At 36.7% G+C, this 16,259-nt stretch overlaps 1 protein-coding gene across 13 annotated transcripts in view; it reads right to left on the bottom strand.

Annotated features, from left to right (window-relative positions):
* Nucleotides 1-16,259, bottom strand: part of RERE (arginine-glutamic acid dipeptide repeats) — a 517,403-nt gene that overhangs the window by 355,243 nt on the left and 145,901 nt on the right. Inside the window, exon 1 of one of the 13 annotated variants that reach the window (XM_071217799.1) lies at nt 15,900-15,919. The exons of the other annotated variants lie outside the window; for them this stretch is intronic. The gene's annotated coding sequence lies outside the window, so the exon portion shown is untranslated. Of the gene's footprint in view, nt 1-15,899; nt 15,920-16,259 lie in introns of those variants that run through there. 13 annotated transcript variants of the gene reach the window in all.

Genomic DNA, 16,259 nt, shown 5'->3' with positions numbered 1-16,259 from the left:
GGATGTAAATGTTAACTGAAAGAAAGCTAGAGAATAATCTAGGGACTGAATAACATAGTAGACCCAGAGGTAGATGAGGATTGTGGTTAATAGCACAAATACAAAAATGTTCTTCTATGAACTAGAACAAATGTATGCCACTATTACAAGGTGGTAAGAATATGGTGATGCATGGGAAAAAATACAAATAGTGTAACCTACAGAATGTAGTTAACAGTAATATTGTAATATTCTTGCATCAATGTCAAAGAAGCTACTATATCATCACTAAGGATCAATAATAGGGACTAGGATTTTTTCTTTTGAAACAAGGAAAACATTCAAATGTTTACTGAGGCAATGACTGCACTACTTTGTGATGAAAATGAAGCAACAGTGTACACTTTGGAGAGATTTTGTACAAGGCATAGGAGTATATAACAGTGAACGATGTGGTGGAAGATGGACTATGGTTAACAATGTAAATATAACAAATGGACATTAATAATAATGTTGTTAATATTGGGGAAGATATAGGAAAAATATATACCAAATATACAATATGGACCATAGCTAGTAATATTTAATGATGTTCTATCATAATCTGTAACAAATGTTCCAGAGCAATGTAAGGGTGCTGGTGAAAAGCTGATGTATGGGAATTTTGTTCGTTAGGCATGATTGTTTTGTAAGCTCACAACTTCTCTAAATAACAAAATATTTTTTTAAAATGGTAATAATATTAGTACCTACTCCTTAGGATGGTTATGAAGATTAAGATGCTACATTTAACATGCTTTGTAACTACTTAATAAAATTTCACTTTAAACATAAAAACAAATTATACACATAATGGAAATTCAACTGGTTTAAAAGTTAATTTTTAAAATTTCAGGCAAATTCTTCCTCCTCTCCCCCTCCCCCCATCTTCCAAATATCAACTAACTTTTTGATGAATAACTATGTTGTCTTGGTATGGACTGGACATATTCTGATTCTGATTCCTTTTGTAACACCACAGTACTGAATTAGGCTAAAAAGGATTGTTTTGCTAGCTTACTGGTTCCAAATATATATATATATAAAATAAGTCAATGATAACGTTTCCGCCTAAAAGGTCTGCCTACAATGTCCAGAGATTCTCCTACAAACTCTCAACATACATATATCTACAAGGACAAGATTCTTTTCAAGAGTTTCATGGGTAAATTAAGAAAAAGGAATATAATAATTTACTGGTAAGTATAAAATATAATTGCCCACTTAAATCCAATCTGAAGAAAGCTACTTCAATATTTATGAAGCTGTGTGCCCTGATCAGCATTTCTAAAGAGGATGCCCCATTACTGATGTGTTGCTGAAACCCTACATAAAAGGTCTGGACTTTAAGAGGACTGATTGGATCATTCCATAGAGATGAACTTTACACATTCCCTGAATCAAAAGTTTACCAGATACACTTTAAAAAGGCTTTCTGAGAAGTATTTTATATTTGCTAAGTACATGACAATTAAAATACTGTAAAATCAAAGGTTCCATAACACAGAGTTATTTCCCTACTTTTAAAGCTAAAAACATATTTCCAATAATAAAACAACAAAATAGTACCTAACGGTCCTAAGGAATCTACAATAAAAAGGTTATTAGAGGGAAGCGGAACTGATAGAGTGTCTGCCTACCATATAGGAGGTCCAGAATTTGAACCCAGGGCCTCCTGGCCCATGTGGTGAGCCAGCCCAAGCACAGTGCTACCGCATGCAAGGAGTGTCCTGCCATGCAGGGATGTCCTCCACATAGGGGTGCCCCATGCGCAAGGAGTGCACCCCGCAAGGAGAGCCACCCTGTGCGAAAAACACAGCCTGCCTAGGAGTGGCACCACACACATAGAGCTGACACAGCAAGATGACACAACAAAAAAAAAGAGACACAGATTCTAATGCCACCTGACAAGAATGCAAGCGGACACAGAAGAACACACAGCAAACCGATAAAAGAGAGCAGACAATTGGGGGGGGGAATAAATCTTTTTTAAAAACAGGTTATTAGATTAAAATGACTTAATAATGTACACCGACTTTTTTCATTAATACTATTTAGAACTTTTTCAGTGTTCAAAAATGTAGCTATTTTAGAGGTGCCAGATGAAACTAATTTAAATAATCTAAGATTGCTCCAGTCATAGCTGGCATTCCAAAGAAAAGAGCGACCAAGTAAAACCCCTAAATGAATAAGTTAAAAAAACAAAAGCCCTACATATATGCTACTGAAGAGCGCACAGGGTGTTTTTAAATGGTTATTAAGTCATTCAAAAGATGTGAGGAGGGTGCTAAGTAGGACTAGAGATAAAATAGTTATATTCACTTAGAGTATTTTTAAAGCCATTAGTCCTACTGAATAATGCAGAGATTTGACAAATATTTATCAGACACCTATTATGTGCCAAGTACTGTTATATGGGCCAAACCAGTCAAAATTCTCTGCCCGCCCTTCAGTAGTATACATTCTAGTGGGAAGAACAAAACAATAAACAATAAAAACAAATAAGCACAGGGAAGCGGATGTAGCTCAAGCAACTGGGCTCCCGTCTACAGTATGGGCGGTCCAGGGCTTGATTCCCGGGGTCTCCTGGTAAAGGTAAGCTAACCCTCACTGAGAGCCGGCCCACACAGAGTACTGGACAACATGGAGAGCTGGCCCATGCGGACAGCTGGCGCAGCAAGAATACACAACAAAAAGAGACGCAGAGGAGAGACAATAAGAGATGCACAGACCAGGGAGCTAAGGTGGTACAAGAGAATGAGCATCTCTCTTCCACTCCGGAAGGTCCCAGGATCAGTTCCCAGGGCCACCTAATAAGAATACAAGCAGACACAGAAGACTGTGCAGCAAATGGAGAGAGAGAGCAGACAATGGGGCAGGGAGCAGATAAAATAAATAAATCTTTAAAAAAAAAAAAAAAAAGCACATAGTATGTGAGAAGACAAGTACTCTGGGGGAAAAAAAGCAGACCAGGGTAAGGAGACCCTGAAGAGGAAATAGGAGTCAAAGGTAGGTCTCACTGAGTCTTCGAAGTGTTGAAGTGGGCCACCCTGGTATCTGGGGAAATGTATTCCAGGAAGAAGAGCTAGTGCATCTTCACAAGAGCAGTTTCCCTGGAGGGATGGGGAAAAAGTCTTATGATAGGATGGATTTAAGAAAAGAGAGGAGAAGTGGAAGCCTTAAGTGCAGAAAACTCTTTTTGAAAAGTTTTGCTGCAAAGGAGAAATAAATACCTGGCAAGGTGAGGTAGAGTCAAAAGAAGGGATTTTGTTTTTGTATTTGCTTAAAGATAGGAGAAAAAGAGCACGTTTGTATGCTATTGGGAATGATCCAGTAGAGAATGAAACGTGAATGAAAGACAGGAAATTACAATGGGAGAGGACAAGGGATAGAACCTTGGAACAGAAGGACTGACCTATCTATAAACCAACAGGCAGAATGGCAGTCCATGTAGCAAGGCTGATGGTGGGAGTCTGCAGTTCTCTTCAAGGTTTCAAAGATTTTCTCTTTGAAACACAAATCTGAGTATGAGGATGGGTGATGAAGTATGAAAAGAGAAACAAAGAACAGTGATCTAGGAAAGCAGGCAAGTGAAAAGACTTAAAGACCCACTTGAATTTTATGAACACTACAAAATTCTCCTAATCTAAGACATACAGTTGGCTGCATTTCAAGTAACAAGACTTCTTTAATACAAACTGATTAAAATTGCAAGTATCTAATATATTTTGAGTACACAAAATGTAAAAGCAATGCTCTGGAAAAGTTGCGATTTCTCCACATAATATGCTGAAAGAAATTACATCCCATTTTCACACCATATTCATAATTGCTTTATTATCCACTGAAGGGAGTCATCAGTCTCTGAAGGATTTAACACCTTAGGTTGAAGATAGTTCCCTTATGTCAGACTGGGTTTGAATGCCTTAAGCCAATTACAATAATGTAACAGGGAAGCTGTCGGTTTTGTTATATTCTTACTCATAAAAGTCTAAACTTACACATAAAAGATTAACTAGGAGCATTCAATTAATCAACAGAAACGGCAATGTAAAAATCTATTCCTAATTATATTGTGGTATTGGTTGTACAACTATGTGAATATACTAAAAACCACTTCAAGTAGGTGAATTGTAAGGTATGGCAATTACATCTCCAATAAAGCCTTTTTTTTTTTTAAATTTATTCCAAGCTCTTAATCTCAAAGGAAGAGTTTCTACATCAGGAAGTAAAACTCAGATTTTTATTTTCAGAGTCTTTGTTAAAATTTCAATAAGAAATGGAGTAAATATGGTTATGTTTTGAATGGCTTATAAATACAAACTTGTTGGGATGTGGAACTCTTCAGAATGAAGGGCAGGGCTTAAGCTGGGGTTCAGGGATTTGTTTGGTGTGTGGGTTTTTTCACACACCTCCCCCATTTAAATGTTTGAAGTTTGTAGCTTTTAACAATTCATGTTTCATCCCTATGATGAAGACATATTCAAACTACTTTAATTAAAATGAAAAGCAATATTTTTCCTACAAATAGGTTCAAATAATTCCCACATTCTACCACAGGCACTAATCAGCAAGATTAAATGGCAAATCAATACCCAAACCAAAGTTGAAGGATAAAAATGCCATGAGTACTAATTCAGGTCATATCATATTTCTTAGGGTTATGATACTCCCCTGAAATTTTACACTTCTAATCTAATCAAAGAATGTGTAAGCTAAGATAGGAAAGATATCTCTTTTTTACCCTTAGATAGGAAAGATACATTCAAATTTTCACCACTGAAATTTGAGTTCCCATGTCAAAATGTAAGGAGTGGAACATTTCTCCACTTTGAAAATTATATCCCCACAAAGACTAAAAATAAACCTTATGCTCTTCTAAGCAAAGAGATTAGAAGAACGAACTGACAAAATAAAGGTGTTCACAGATGGAACAAAGGATATAGAAGAGGCTTGGACTACATCCAGCATCCATGTAGATTCTAAGCCCCCTCTTTATATAGATATGGAGTGGACACAACCATTCCAAGGTCCACAGGATGGAGGAATAGAGTACAGATTAGAGTGGACTTACTGATATTCTATTCATGAACTATTTTGATTAGTAATCGAAGAAAATCTTGCATTGCTGTGGAGAAAGTGCCATGGTGGCTGCTGGGGGTAGGGAATGGGAGGAAGACATGAGATGTGGGGGCGTTTTTGGGACTTGGAGTTGTCCTGGGTGGTGCTGCAGGGACAGTTACCAGACATGGTATGTCCTCCCATGGCCCACTGGGTGGAATGTGGGCGCGTGTGGGCTATGATGTGGGCCACTGACCATGAGGTGCAACAGTGCTCAGAGATGTATTCACCAAGTGCAGTGAATGTCTCATGATGATGGAGGACATTGTTGTTACGGGGGAAGGAGTGGGGTGAGGGGGGTGGGGGGTATATGGGGACCTCATATTTTTTTAACGTAATATTAAAAAAATAAAGACAGACAAAAAATAAAATTAAAAAATATATATTCAGAGGAAGAAAAAAAAAGAAGAGGCTTAGCCACTTTCCAAATGTAAACTGTGAACGCGGGCAAGTCAATTTATGTTTACACTTGGTTCTCCAGTTTTGCAACCTGAGAAGCTGGCATCTGCTCTGACTCCCTCAAAAGGTAGTGGTAAGGACCAAATGTGAGCACAGTGACGGCTATCCAGTAGGTGTAAAGCCTTTTGCAAAAAGAAACATAACCACTATTTCATTCTCCAAAAGCTCCGTCTCTCTGGTGAGCTACTGGCCACCTCCTATCCCACATGTACAAAATTTACTCTCCTGTATCATTTCTTTAATGACTGTCTTCAATAGAAATTAAACCTTTTTTGACAATAGATTTAAAGGATGACTTACTTTAAAGGGTCAATACAACTTACTGAAATACATACAATATAAAATAAAATTTAAATCAGAAGAGGAAACTGAGATAATAACAGCTAAGATTTATTATTTACCTGTACCAGGTATTACTCTAAGCGCTTCCATTTTCCCCCACAGCAACTGCATGAAGTAGAAACCACTTACAGAAAAGACCCTGAGCACCCATGGGTGAAGTATATTTCCTCAAGTCACACACCTTGTCTGGATACAGAACCTGTACTCGATTATTCCCTATTGCTCCTCTTTTCCTTGAGACAAGGGAAAATTGTAGGGGAAAGGGGGGGTTGAAGAAAATGAAACCATGAGTGAGGTGGTACATGAATTTATGTATTTCATAACTCTAGTTAGCTCAAAGGAAATGGGATCAGAATTTTAAGCCTTAAGGTTAAATACCACATGCTCAGGAGGTCTGCTCTTTCTGGTGCTAAAACATTTCTGGTAAACGTTTCTCCTCTGGAGTCTTACAAAGAGCTGACCGACAAGGAGAAGAGCATCCTAGTGAACTACTTTATAAACCACTCAGTACATACAACAGTGCATTCCACAAGGCTCCATACAGAGCAATGGCCTCAGACCAATACAATTCAAGTAAAGCAAATCTGCCAAAAATAAGAAATGCAAAGCTTTGCTGGTAATTGAAAGGTAGATTCAGGGCTCACTTGAACAGGAATTCTTAGCAAAAAGTCCATAGATGGGCTTTGGGGGTCCCATAAACAAACCAACCACAATTGTGTGTTGTGGGTATGTGACCAAATGTTCACAAACTCTATTCTGAGAAGGACCATAAGCTTGCATCAATATTGAAGGAATTCATGATAAAAATAACATTAAGAACCTTGACAGAGGAATGACTGAATTGCATAACTATCAGAAGAGCTTACTCAAATTCTCTTTCTTCATAATCCATGCTTTGGGTGGGTATTAGGCAGTAGTCAGAATAGTGTTAATCTCTGATAATATCAGGTACTGGATAAACACAGAGTCATAATGCTCCAAGTAGACAAGGCTGGGAAGTAGTTCTAAATTTGTCTTTGAAATGCATAGCACCTGGTGCATAGTAAGCCCTCAGATAGTGCTGCGATCATTAGATATATTATAAACTCTCAGGCCAGGATCAAGTCTTCCTCATTTCTGAGTGCCTTGATCATTCAATAAATGGTTCCTCAATAAATATAGAAACTAATACAAATCTATAAATATCTAGCAGATAAGGATCTTGGCAGAATTTGTATATTTCTAAAATTTCAAAGTATCACTCTGTATTAGTTTGCCAAAGGGATGCTGATCCAAAATACCAGAAATAGGTTGGTTTTATAAAGGGTATTTATTTGGGGTAGGAACTTACAGATACCAGGCCATAAAGCATAAGTTACTTCCCTCACCGAAGTCTATTTTCACGTGCTGGAGCCAGATGGCTTCTGACGTCTGTGAGGGTTCAGGCTTCCTGGGTTCCTCTGGGCGCAGCAACTCTATTTCCTACACAAGGTCAGCTGTAGACTCTGAGGCTCTCTAGACTTTGCCTCTCTCCATAAGGTCAGCTGTAGACTATCAGGTGAATGGCTTTCTCTCTCTCCCTAGTGTTTCTGCCTTGTCTAAGGAGCCATCTCTATTACACTGTGTTCTTCTCCTGGCTCAGGTCCTCTCTTCCTGGGGCTTGCTTCTCTTTCCTCTGCATGCTCACTTCCTGGGGCTCCAGCTTAAGACTTCTGCATCAAACTCCAAAATCAAAACTCCAACATCAGAAACCCCTCCAATTCTGTCCTTTGCCATCCCCACCAAGGGATGGGGAATCAACAACCTAATGATGAGGCCCAATCAAAGTCCTAATCACAACTTAATCATGCCCAAATACGGACCAGATTACAAACATAATCCAATATCTATTTTTGGAATTCATAACCATATGAAACTGCTACACCCTCCATTTCTTTACCAAAAAAAAATCTTTTGCAACATGGACACTAGGAAACTGAGGGGAAATATTATTAACATAGAACCTCTGAAAAATTACTACTACTACATTTCACATGAACCATACCATTACTGTACCAGAATTACACCCAAATTGTTTTTAAAGTCTAATCAGATTTTATTATTCCTTTTAAGTTTATATCTTTATGCACTCCCCGACAGGATGGACAATGAGGCACATGTAATACATAAAAGTATGGTCCTCCTTTCTCCCACTCTATAAGCAAATAATAGGAAAAATGAAAATTGCAACATAGCTGACACCAGAAATAGTTTAAAAAAACTGAAACATTCACATATAATAAAATATTACTTATCCAGTAAATTGCTTATGTACTCAATTTAAACCTTTTGGCAAAACTGAAGAAAAATTTCCCCGAAAGCCAGACTGCTTTAGCTATTGCACTTTCAGCATTCCATTCTTTTCCATTCAAAAATCCAAACTCAAACTGCTCCTACCCCCAACACACTTAAGAGTGAATCCTAATTGCTAAAGTTCCTTCCATTAACATCTAACATTTATTATCACTGCTATTATCTGGTTGAGAAAGGTGAACATTCAACTGCTGAACATTCCCCCTTACCTATTCAATGTGAGAATATTGTTTTGTGAAAAGAGCACAGCCTATGAAAGAAAAGAGATTGTCTAGGTAGGTGGTCAAAGAATATACACAGAAGGCAGAAACTCTTCTGTATAATTTTCCTAATTTAGAATACAAACAAAGACAACAGTAAGAAATAGTTAAAACCAAAAGAAATAATTGTCCAAAATATTTAATCAAGTTATAGGGTTTTTTTATATAATACTAGTTAACTAATAAATGCCCATGTAACCACACACACACACTCACTCTCTCTTAAAATTCATGGATAATGTTTCAAATTATTACCCTATGTTTTACATTTAATTTAATACAAACTGCTCATTTTATTAAGCAAATACACAGTGACTGTCAAAAAAGAATTAAGGTTTAGTAATCCAGGAGGGCAGATGTGGCTCAACTGATAGAGCAACCACCTACCATATAAGAGGTCCAGAGTTCAAACCCAGAGCCTCCTGGCCCCTGTGGTAAGCTGGCCCACGCACAGTGCTGATGCGTGCAAGGAGTACCATGCCATGCAGGCATGTCCCCAAGTAGGGGAGCCCATGCACAAGGAGTGTGCCCTGCAAGGAGAGCCACCCTGCCCAAAAAAAGTGCAGCCCACCCAGGAGTGGCACCACACACACAGAGAGCTGACGCAGCAAGATGATGCAACAAAAAAAGAGACACAGATTCCCGGTGCCACCAAGAATGCAAGCAGACATAGAAGAACACACAGCAAACAGACAAAAGAGAGCACACAACAGACAATGGGGGGGGGGGGGGGAGGGAATAAAAGAAATCTTTTTTTAAAAAAGGTTTAGTAATAGTAATTCCAATCATTCTGAAATTTTTACTAAATCTTTACAATAGAAACAATGGGGAATGGATTTGAGTATTGGAGGGCTTTTGTCTTGTTTTTATTTTTTGGTAATGACAAAACACTTATAGAAGGTATGTATATATACATATATATACATGTACATATATATACACACAAAGTGCCAACTATACATATTCAACATTTTTAAAATGTTAAAAATGACAAACAGTAAGTAAAACAGCAAAAATATTTTTAAAAGATAAATCAATAGCCTTTTTCCAATCATATTCCCATAAGAACATCACATGAAAACAACCTGGTTATCTATTTCTGTATGTAAGCACTCTGGTTGTTTAAAGAAAGCATAAATCAGCCCATCTAAGAAATCCCAAAAAGCAATGCAAAAGAAATTAAGTCATTTCAACTGGCATTTTACTAGAAGATACACAAGTCACTACTGCTGTTGAGACTCAAAACCAACAGAGACCTGAATACATCACTGTTTCTAACCAGCTATTTTTAACTTATTAATAGATAATCTGGTGAGTTAGCAGTAAATACAGCTGTGAACACAGCAGCACACAACCATCTGGAGGCTTTTGACTTAAGCAATTTTTCAAATGCACAGTATATTCACTCTATTTTGTTCCTTTGAAGCACAGTCACATATAAACTGATCCTTTTTTAAAGCCACAACTACAAAAGTTAATACACTTTGTGGAAACAAGACATGACAAACATAGATACAATTGTTCATTTCTAGAACCCAGTGACCATTCCAAATTTTTAACGGCAGAAAAATTTTAATTTTATAAAGGATATCTTATACTTACCTTCCATGCTCTTCAAAAAATCTTCACAGGTAACTTCTGATTGATACACTAAAATTAAAATTTTTTTCTACTTTCTACTAAAAAAAGTGATTCATATTCATGACCTCGTTTTATTTCAAAAACATGACCACAACTGTCAGATTGATCGCCATAAAATCCTAGCTACAGAATGCCACTGCCATTAGCCCTGCAGCCTCTTCTAACTATCATACAAAACTCACCATTTTCTTACCATTTGCAAACTAGCTTCTACACATCACTGGCCATCCTTCACCTCCTAGGTTCCTCTGCTCTCACCAAATTCTCAGGGGTCCTCCTATGAGAATAGGCACAATGTCTGTCTTATTTATTCCTTATCACCAGGCCCAGCTCAACCTTAAAGACATCATGTTGAGTGAAATAAACCAGACGCAAAAGAGCAAATATTGTATCTCACTTATACAAAATAAGGAGAACACGCAAAATGAGCCAAAAATTAAAATACAGATTACCAGAGGCAGGGATGGGGGTGGGGAATGGGGACTTAACTCCCAATTGGTGCAGAATTTCTGTTCGGGGTGATAGAAAAGTTTGGGTAATGGATTGTGGTGGTGGTATTAGCAACACATTTTAAATGAAATTAGCACCACTAAATTATATACTTGAAAGCAGCTAAACAGATTAATTTTAGTTTATAAATATGTTACCATAATAAAAAATTTTTAAACCCATAGAACTGTACAACATAAAGAGTGAACCTTAATGTAAACCATGGACTATGGACGTTAATCATTATAATAATATCATTTCATCAACTGCATCATAGGTTCCACACGAATGCAAACTGTCAATAACAGGGAAACTGGGGTGGGAGCATGGTGTAATGGAAACTCTGTACTTTCTACATGATTTTTCTGTAAACTACAATTGCTCTTTAAATTTTAAGAAAAAAGTAGAATGTCAATAAATATTTATTGAATTACTAAATCAATTTTATTAAGAAAAATTTTTAGCGAACACTATACCATATGATATCCTCAAAAATGACAAATAGAATAAGGGTTCCTTTCAGCCAGTATTTCCTTTTCCACGTCTACCAAAAAAGTCAACCTTGTCTGAAATTATTTAAAGACTTAATAATGCCATACTGCCTAATCTACTAGTTCTAGCACCAAATCTTAGCAGATTCTCTAATTTCTTCTGCTCCTTTATTAATTATAAATAGGACCTTAAAAATAACTTTTAAAGAATTCTGCTTATCATTTTATTTGGAGGAAATGCTTTAAATTTAAGACAAATATGACACCTGATTTTTCCCAAAACCTCAGATATCTTCAAGGAACCCTGATTTACCTAGTTACCTTCCTATTGTTAACAGAACTTTCAGTTAATAAGAACTTTCATTAAAGTAATTCTAGACCCAGGAATTTATCCCACAGATAATTTTATGAACAAGGAAACAAAGGTTTATGAACCAGACACTGATGCTCTTTGCAGCACTGCTCTATAATCAAAATAGAAACAAATAAAAAACTGAAACAATCAATGTCTATGAATAGAGGACTGGTTAAAGGACAGACACTCATTTCTCCCTAACTCTTCATAAGTACAAATATGGAGAATGAAAGAAGTCAAAAGCAGAACAGTACATGCAGTATATACTATTTTTGTATATTTTTAATACATATATTTCTTTATGCATAGAAAATTTCTGGAATACAGGGAAGGAGTAATACGGGTTACCCATGAGGTATGGTTTTCATTACATGCCTATTTGTAATGTTTGAATTTTCTTAATAAAAATTATTTCCACAAGGTAAATAAATTTTTACAAAACCAATTGTTTTAATGGGGGAAAGAAGGTTAGAAGCCAGAGTTTCAGACTTACAATAACAAAGCTTTCCTGAGGAATTTTAAAAATAAAGACTTCGATTATAGTTCTAAATTTATTACCATAGAGCAAAGATCACTGAGCGAACCCATCATCTTTGTAGTCTTTCCCCAAGTGTCAGCTTTTCTTTTCCAATAACTACATGTATTTGCATTCTCTCAGTATTAGCTCCTTCCACTTGAAGTTCAGCAAGCACCCTTGTTCTGATAAACAAATCCCTAGACCCTGTGGGCCACAGAACTGCCAGCCCTGGGGAGGAAGTCCTTTTACAAAGGTCAGCTCCTATAAAATGAGAGGTGGTCAACCTCTAGCTTGAGATCTTGGTTTCACCACTCACTAGCTACCAGACCTTGGACAAATCCCTTAACCTAAAGTCTCAGGTTTTCCTCACTTGTATTTCACAGGGATTTAAACCTAAAAGGATTAAATAATTCATGCAAAGACAGAACAATATTCATGAAATGATATCATCCACAATCCCACAGTAGATGGATCAGCATGGTTACCACTTTGTTTCAAATCTTTTCCCTGAGCCTTTGTGAGTAAATATGGATATGTATATAACTGGAATCAGACTCCATAGTTTAGCATCTACAGTTTTTTCCACTTAGATTTACATCATGATAATTTTTAAATCATGACTTTTAATGGCTACATAATATTTCCTTTGATGGAAGAGCCGTGATTCAAACATTCCCCTACTACTGTTGGACATTTAAATTGATATCACTAAGTTACTTCCCATTCCTTTCTCCCCCTAGAAAAAGTCTCTTTCTCCTTCTCTTCGCCATCTGTGAGCCAAAATTATTAACAATGGCTAATACCCTACTAGTGGTGTGAGGGGGAAAACAACATGTTTTTAGTCAAAGAGGAGGAAAATAATGGCTTAAAGAATGAAGTTAAACTTCCCATGTTAAATTTCTAAAAACCACTGAAATGCCCCAAAGTTATCCTTCGAAGTTTCACAAATCATGCTTTCTTTTGTCTTCCTCAACTGAAATTTAAGTGCCATGAGTACAAGTATTTAAGTCTTTTTTAATCTTCACAGTAACTAAACTAGTATTTAGCACATAATTAGTGCTCAGTATACTAAGTATTCATCATTATTTACATGTCAAGCAAGTTCCTAAGCATTTTGCATACTTTCTGTGCTAAGGTGATAATTTTCCCTGCTTCATCTTTAAGAAACAGTCATAAAGGGTTTAAGGAACTCAGGTCTCTAGTGAGTAAGTAATGGACCTAGGAGAACAACTCTGGCAGTCTCACTATTAACCATCAAGCTATCCTGAATAAACTGATTAATTTCACCAGCATGGCTCCATGTGATAGCCTTAAAAAATTATTAAAATTGTGCCAATTTTTCCTGCTAGTTAAATGTCAACATTATTGTTTTATTGTTTCTCATTACACATATATAAGCATGTCAACTATATCACAGATAAAATAGACTTGTGAGGCAAGACTAAGTCTCTAATAACCATTAATATTTAGAATAGGAAAATATGGTCTCAATTTTTTTTTAAAGTCATACAAATGAACTTCTGAAATAACCTGTTTGAATCTAGGATACTTTTCACTTCCTTCTATTTTTCCCTTAGCTTTAACAGTCTCTGCATCTAAATGATTTCATTTCTTTTAATAAGGGAAAACATTTTCTATGATACATTGGAATGACCACATTTTCGAGAAAATGTAGCAGTCTTTCCTCATTCCAGGTCATTTAAGAAGGATCCATTTCTCTAATGAGTTATTGGAAGAAAAAAGAAGAAGAAAAAAAGGCCACCTCAACCTCAACCAACTCCCTTTCTCTCCCTCAACCGCACTATCCGCTCCACTACCCCTACCAGCTACCCACTCACCAATTGGCATATTCGTCTATCAGTAAAATAGGTCTCTAGAAAAGGCACCACATTAGCTTTATGTTTAAACAAATTTCAAGCAATTTTATGACTTTTGCTACTTAAAATTTAGTGGATAGACTTAGAAGCCTGTGGTAATGATAACAAACAACTCTGGACAGTGTCTCTTCAGTATATGGAGGTAAACAGGAAACTGGACCACTGAGAAAATGTATCATTCACATCACAATCTATTATACAGTTTGATGACCTGCTTTTCACAGGACTTACATTCAAAGATTCAAATCTACTCAATCTTAAAGCACTTTCTGAAAACTTGGAGCCAAAACCATTTTAAAATTTAAAATTGGCCACACATTCACCTGAGCAGAGACATCTCTAAATCCTTTTATTAATCATCCAGCCAGCAGCCAAACTACTGTTAAGTCAATGTCTCTTTCCGTTCCTTTGGAAGAGACAAGGCGAAACACTCATTCTAGTCATGTTATCTTGGCTGATGCTAACATTTCTTTTTGTTTAACAACGTAATCATAGAATAACGAACAAAGAACCTTTTTAAAAAATCAGGTTCCTATGTCAGAAACTACTCAGACTACACACTGGCTACTCTGACTTACACACACAATAGCAAGCAAAACCCTCTGACCTGGGAAAAGCATGGTAAATGTAATACCTATTAATAAATTACATGGTTTACCAATTTCCTCAAAACCAAAAATAAATCTCTCACAAGTAAACTATTACATGAGTAAACAAAAGCCTGTCTTATTCTATCCTTTCCCCAAAATCAAGCACAGTGGTGGGAGAGAGATTAAAAAACACAGCCAGCCAAGTCCATAAAATCCTGAGTGTAAGACAAAGTGACCCTGCAGGAGCAGCCAATGCATTCTGACCTAACAGCTGTACACAGTTGCACTAATTAAAATGAAAAGCTAGTCTGCTTTAGTTACAGGCAATTTTGTAAATGTTCAGTCAATGACAAGGTGATTGAGTTCAGCATTACACTCTTCCCCCCGCCCAAATCTACAATGTAAAAAAATTAACTGGCACATAACTGAAGGTATTTGGGTTTAAGATAGATAGATCAATCCATCGATGGATGGATGGCTGAATGGATGGATGGATAGAATGATGAAGTGCATTCAAGCATTTCAGAAATAATTCTGATATTATCACAACCACGTAGGCTGGAACATATCCTATGTGCTATAAAAACACACACAAAGGAAGTGGCACTGCTACATTACGTCAGCTCCCGCCTCAATTCATAAATGCCAAACCACAAAACAAGACAAAAATCGAAACAGTCTTTTTCTGGAACCCTTCTTAAGAGTGAATGAATGTAGGCTAAGTTTTTAAAAACATTATCGAACAGTACTCCTTGATGCATCACCTTCACAGGCAACTTGGGGGGAAAAGGGGAATCTCAGTCTTCTATCATGCAACCAGATCAAATAACATTTCAAACAGCCTGCCAAGCACCAGGGCTTGCCAGAATACAATGAGCATTCGTGTGCTCTGGACTCAAAATCACCTTTCACTGGTCCCCGAGATCTTTATAATAGTTTAAACACTGCGAAATTAGAGTTGGGGGGTGGGAGAGGACATAAATACCTAACTTCTGCTCCCATACTATTCTAATGTTGCTATTAAGCATCTAAAATGTCTGTCTTGTGTTATTTTACTAGGCAGTGTAAATATTAAGAAAGGCAACTGCCTCTTAGAACTCAAATCTAACACATATAAAAACGCAGACTCGGTTGTCCGTCTGGAAATAATTGCCCACTGATTAACCAGCTTACATGGGATATTGTTCCCATCTGTAAGGTTTTAAATAGTGTCTAATTTAAATTTGGAGTTCTCCGGAAATTAAAAAAAAAATAAAAAGTCATACCTCAATACTGTAATCCTGCACACGATCTCAATGACTTTGTCAACTTTGTCTTTAACTTTTACTCAGTATCTCAACCTTACAGTACACACAGAATTTCAATGGGAAAAATTAATCTCCTTTGACTGCCATGTTCATTCACATACCATTTTAAAATTTTTCCATATGGCTGAGAGGAGGCCTTCAGTCAAACAATGCCCCATGGAGTTGTGGCACATGTGTGCCAGAGAAGCTTAAAAGCTGAGTGTAAAATAAAGTAACCTATTACATGAGTTTTCCTAGCAAACAAAAAGCGGTCAGGCAGGTCTCCCAGTTGCTTTCACCAGAGAACAAGATTGAGTAAACAAGGGGAAGCTGGGCAGATAAGCCACCACTTCACACCAAAATAATTTAGTAACTTAAACTTAGAGCAATCTTCAAAAAATGACTTATATTTTAGCTACTTTGACAGAAAAAAAATTTTTTGATCCATCAAACCAATTATAGTTGTCACTTAAGTAGCCCAG

Source organism: Dasypus novemcinctus, chromosome 9 (genome assembly GCF_030445035.2).
Source record: "Dasypus novemcinctus isolate mDasNov1 chromosome 9, mDasNov1.1.hap2, whole genome shotgun sequence".
Classification (NCBI taxonomy): domain Eukaryota; kingdom Metazoa; phylum Chordata; class Mammalia; order Cingulata; family Dasypodidae; genus Dasypus; species Dasypus novemcinctus.
Note: the sequence above shows the minus strand (reverse complement) of the source record. Positions and strands in the feature narration are given on the sequence as shown.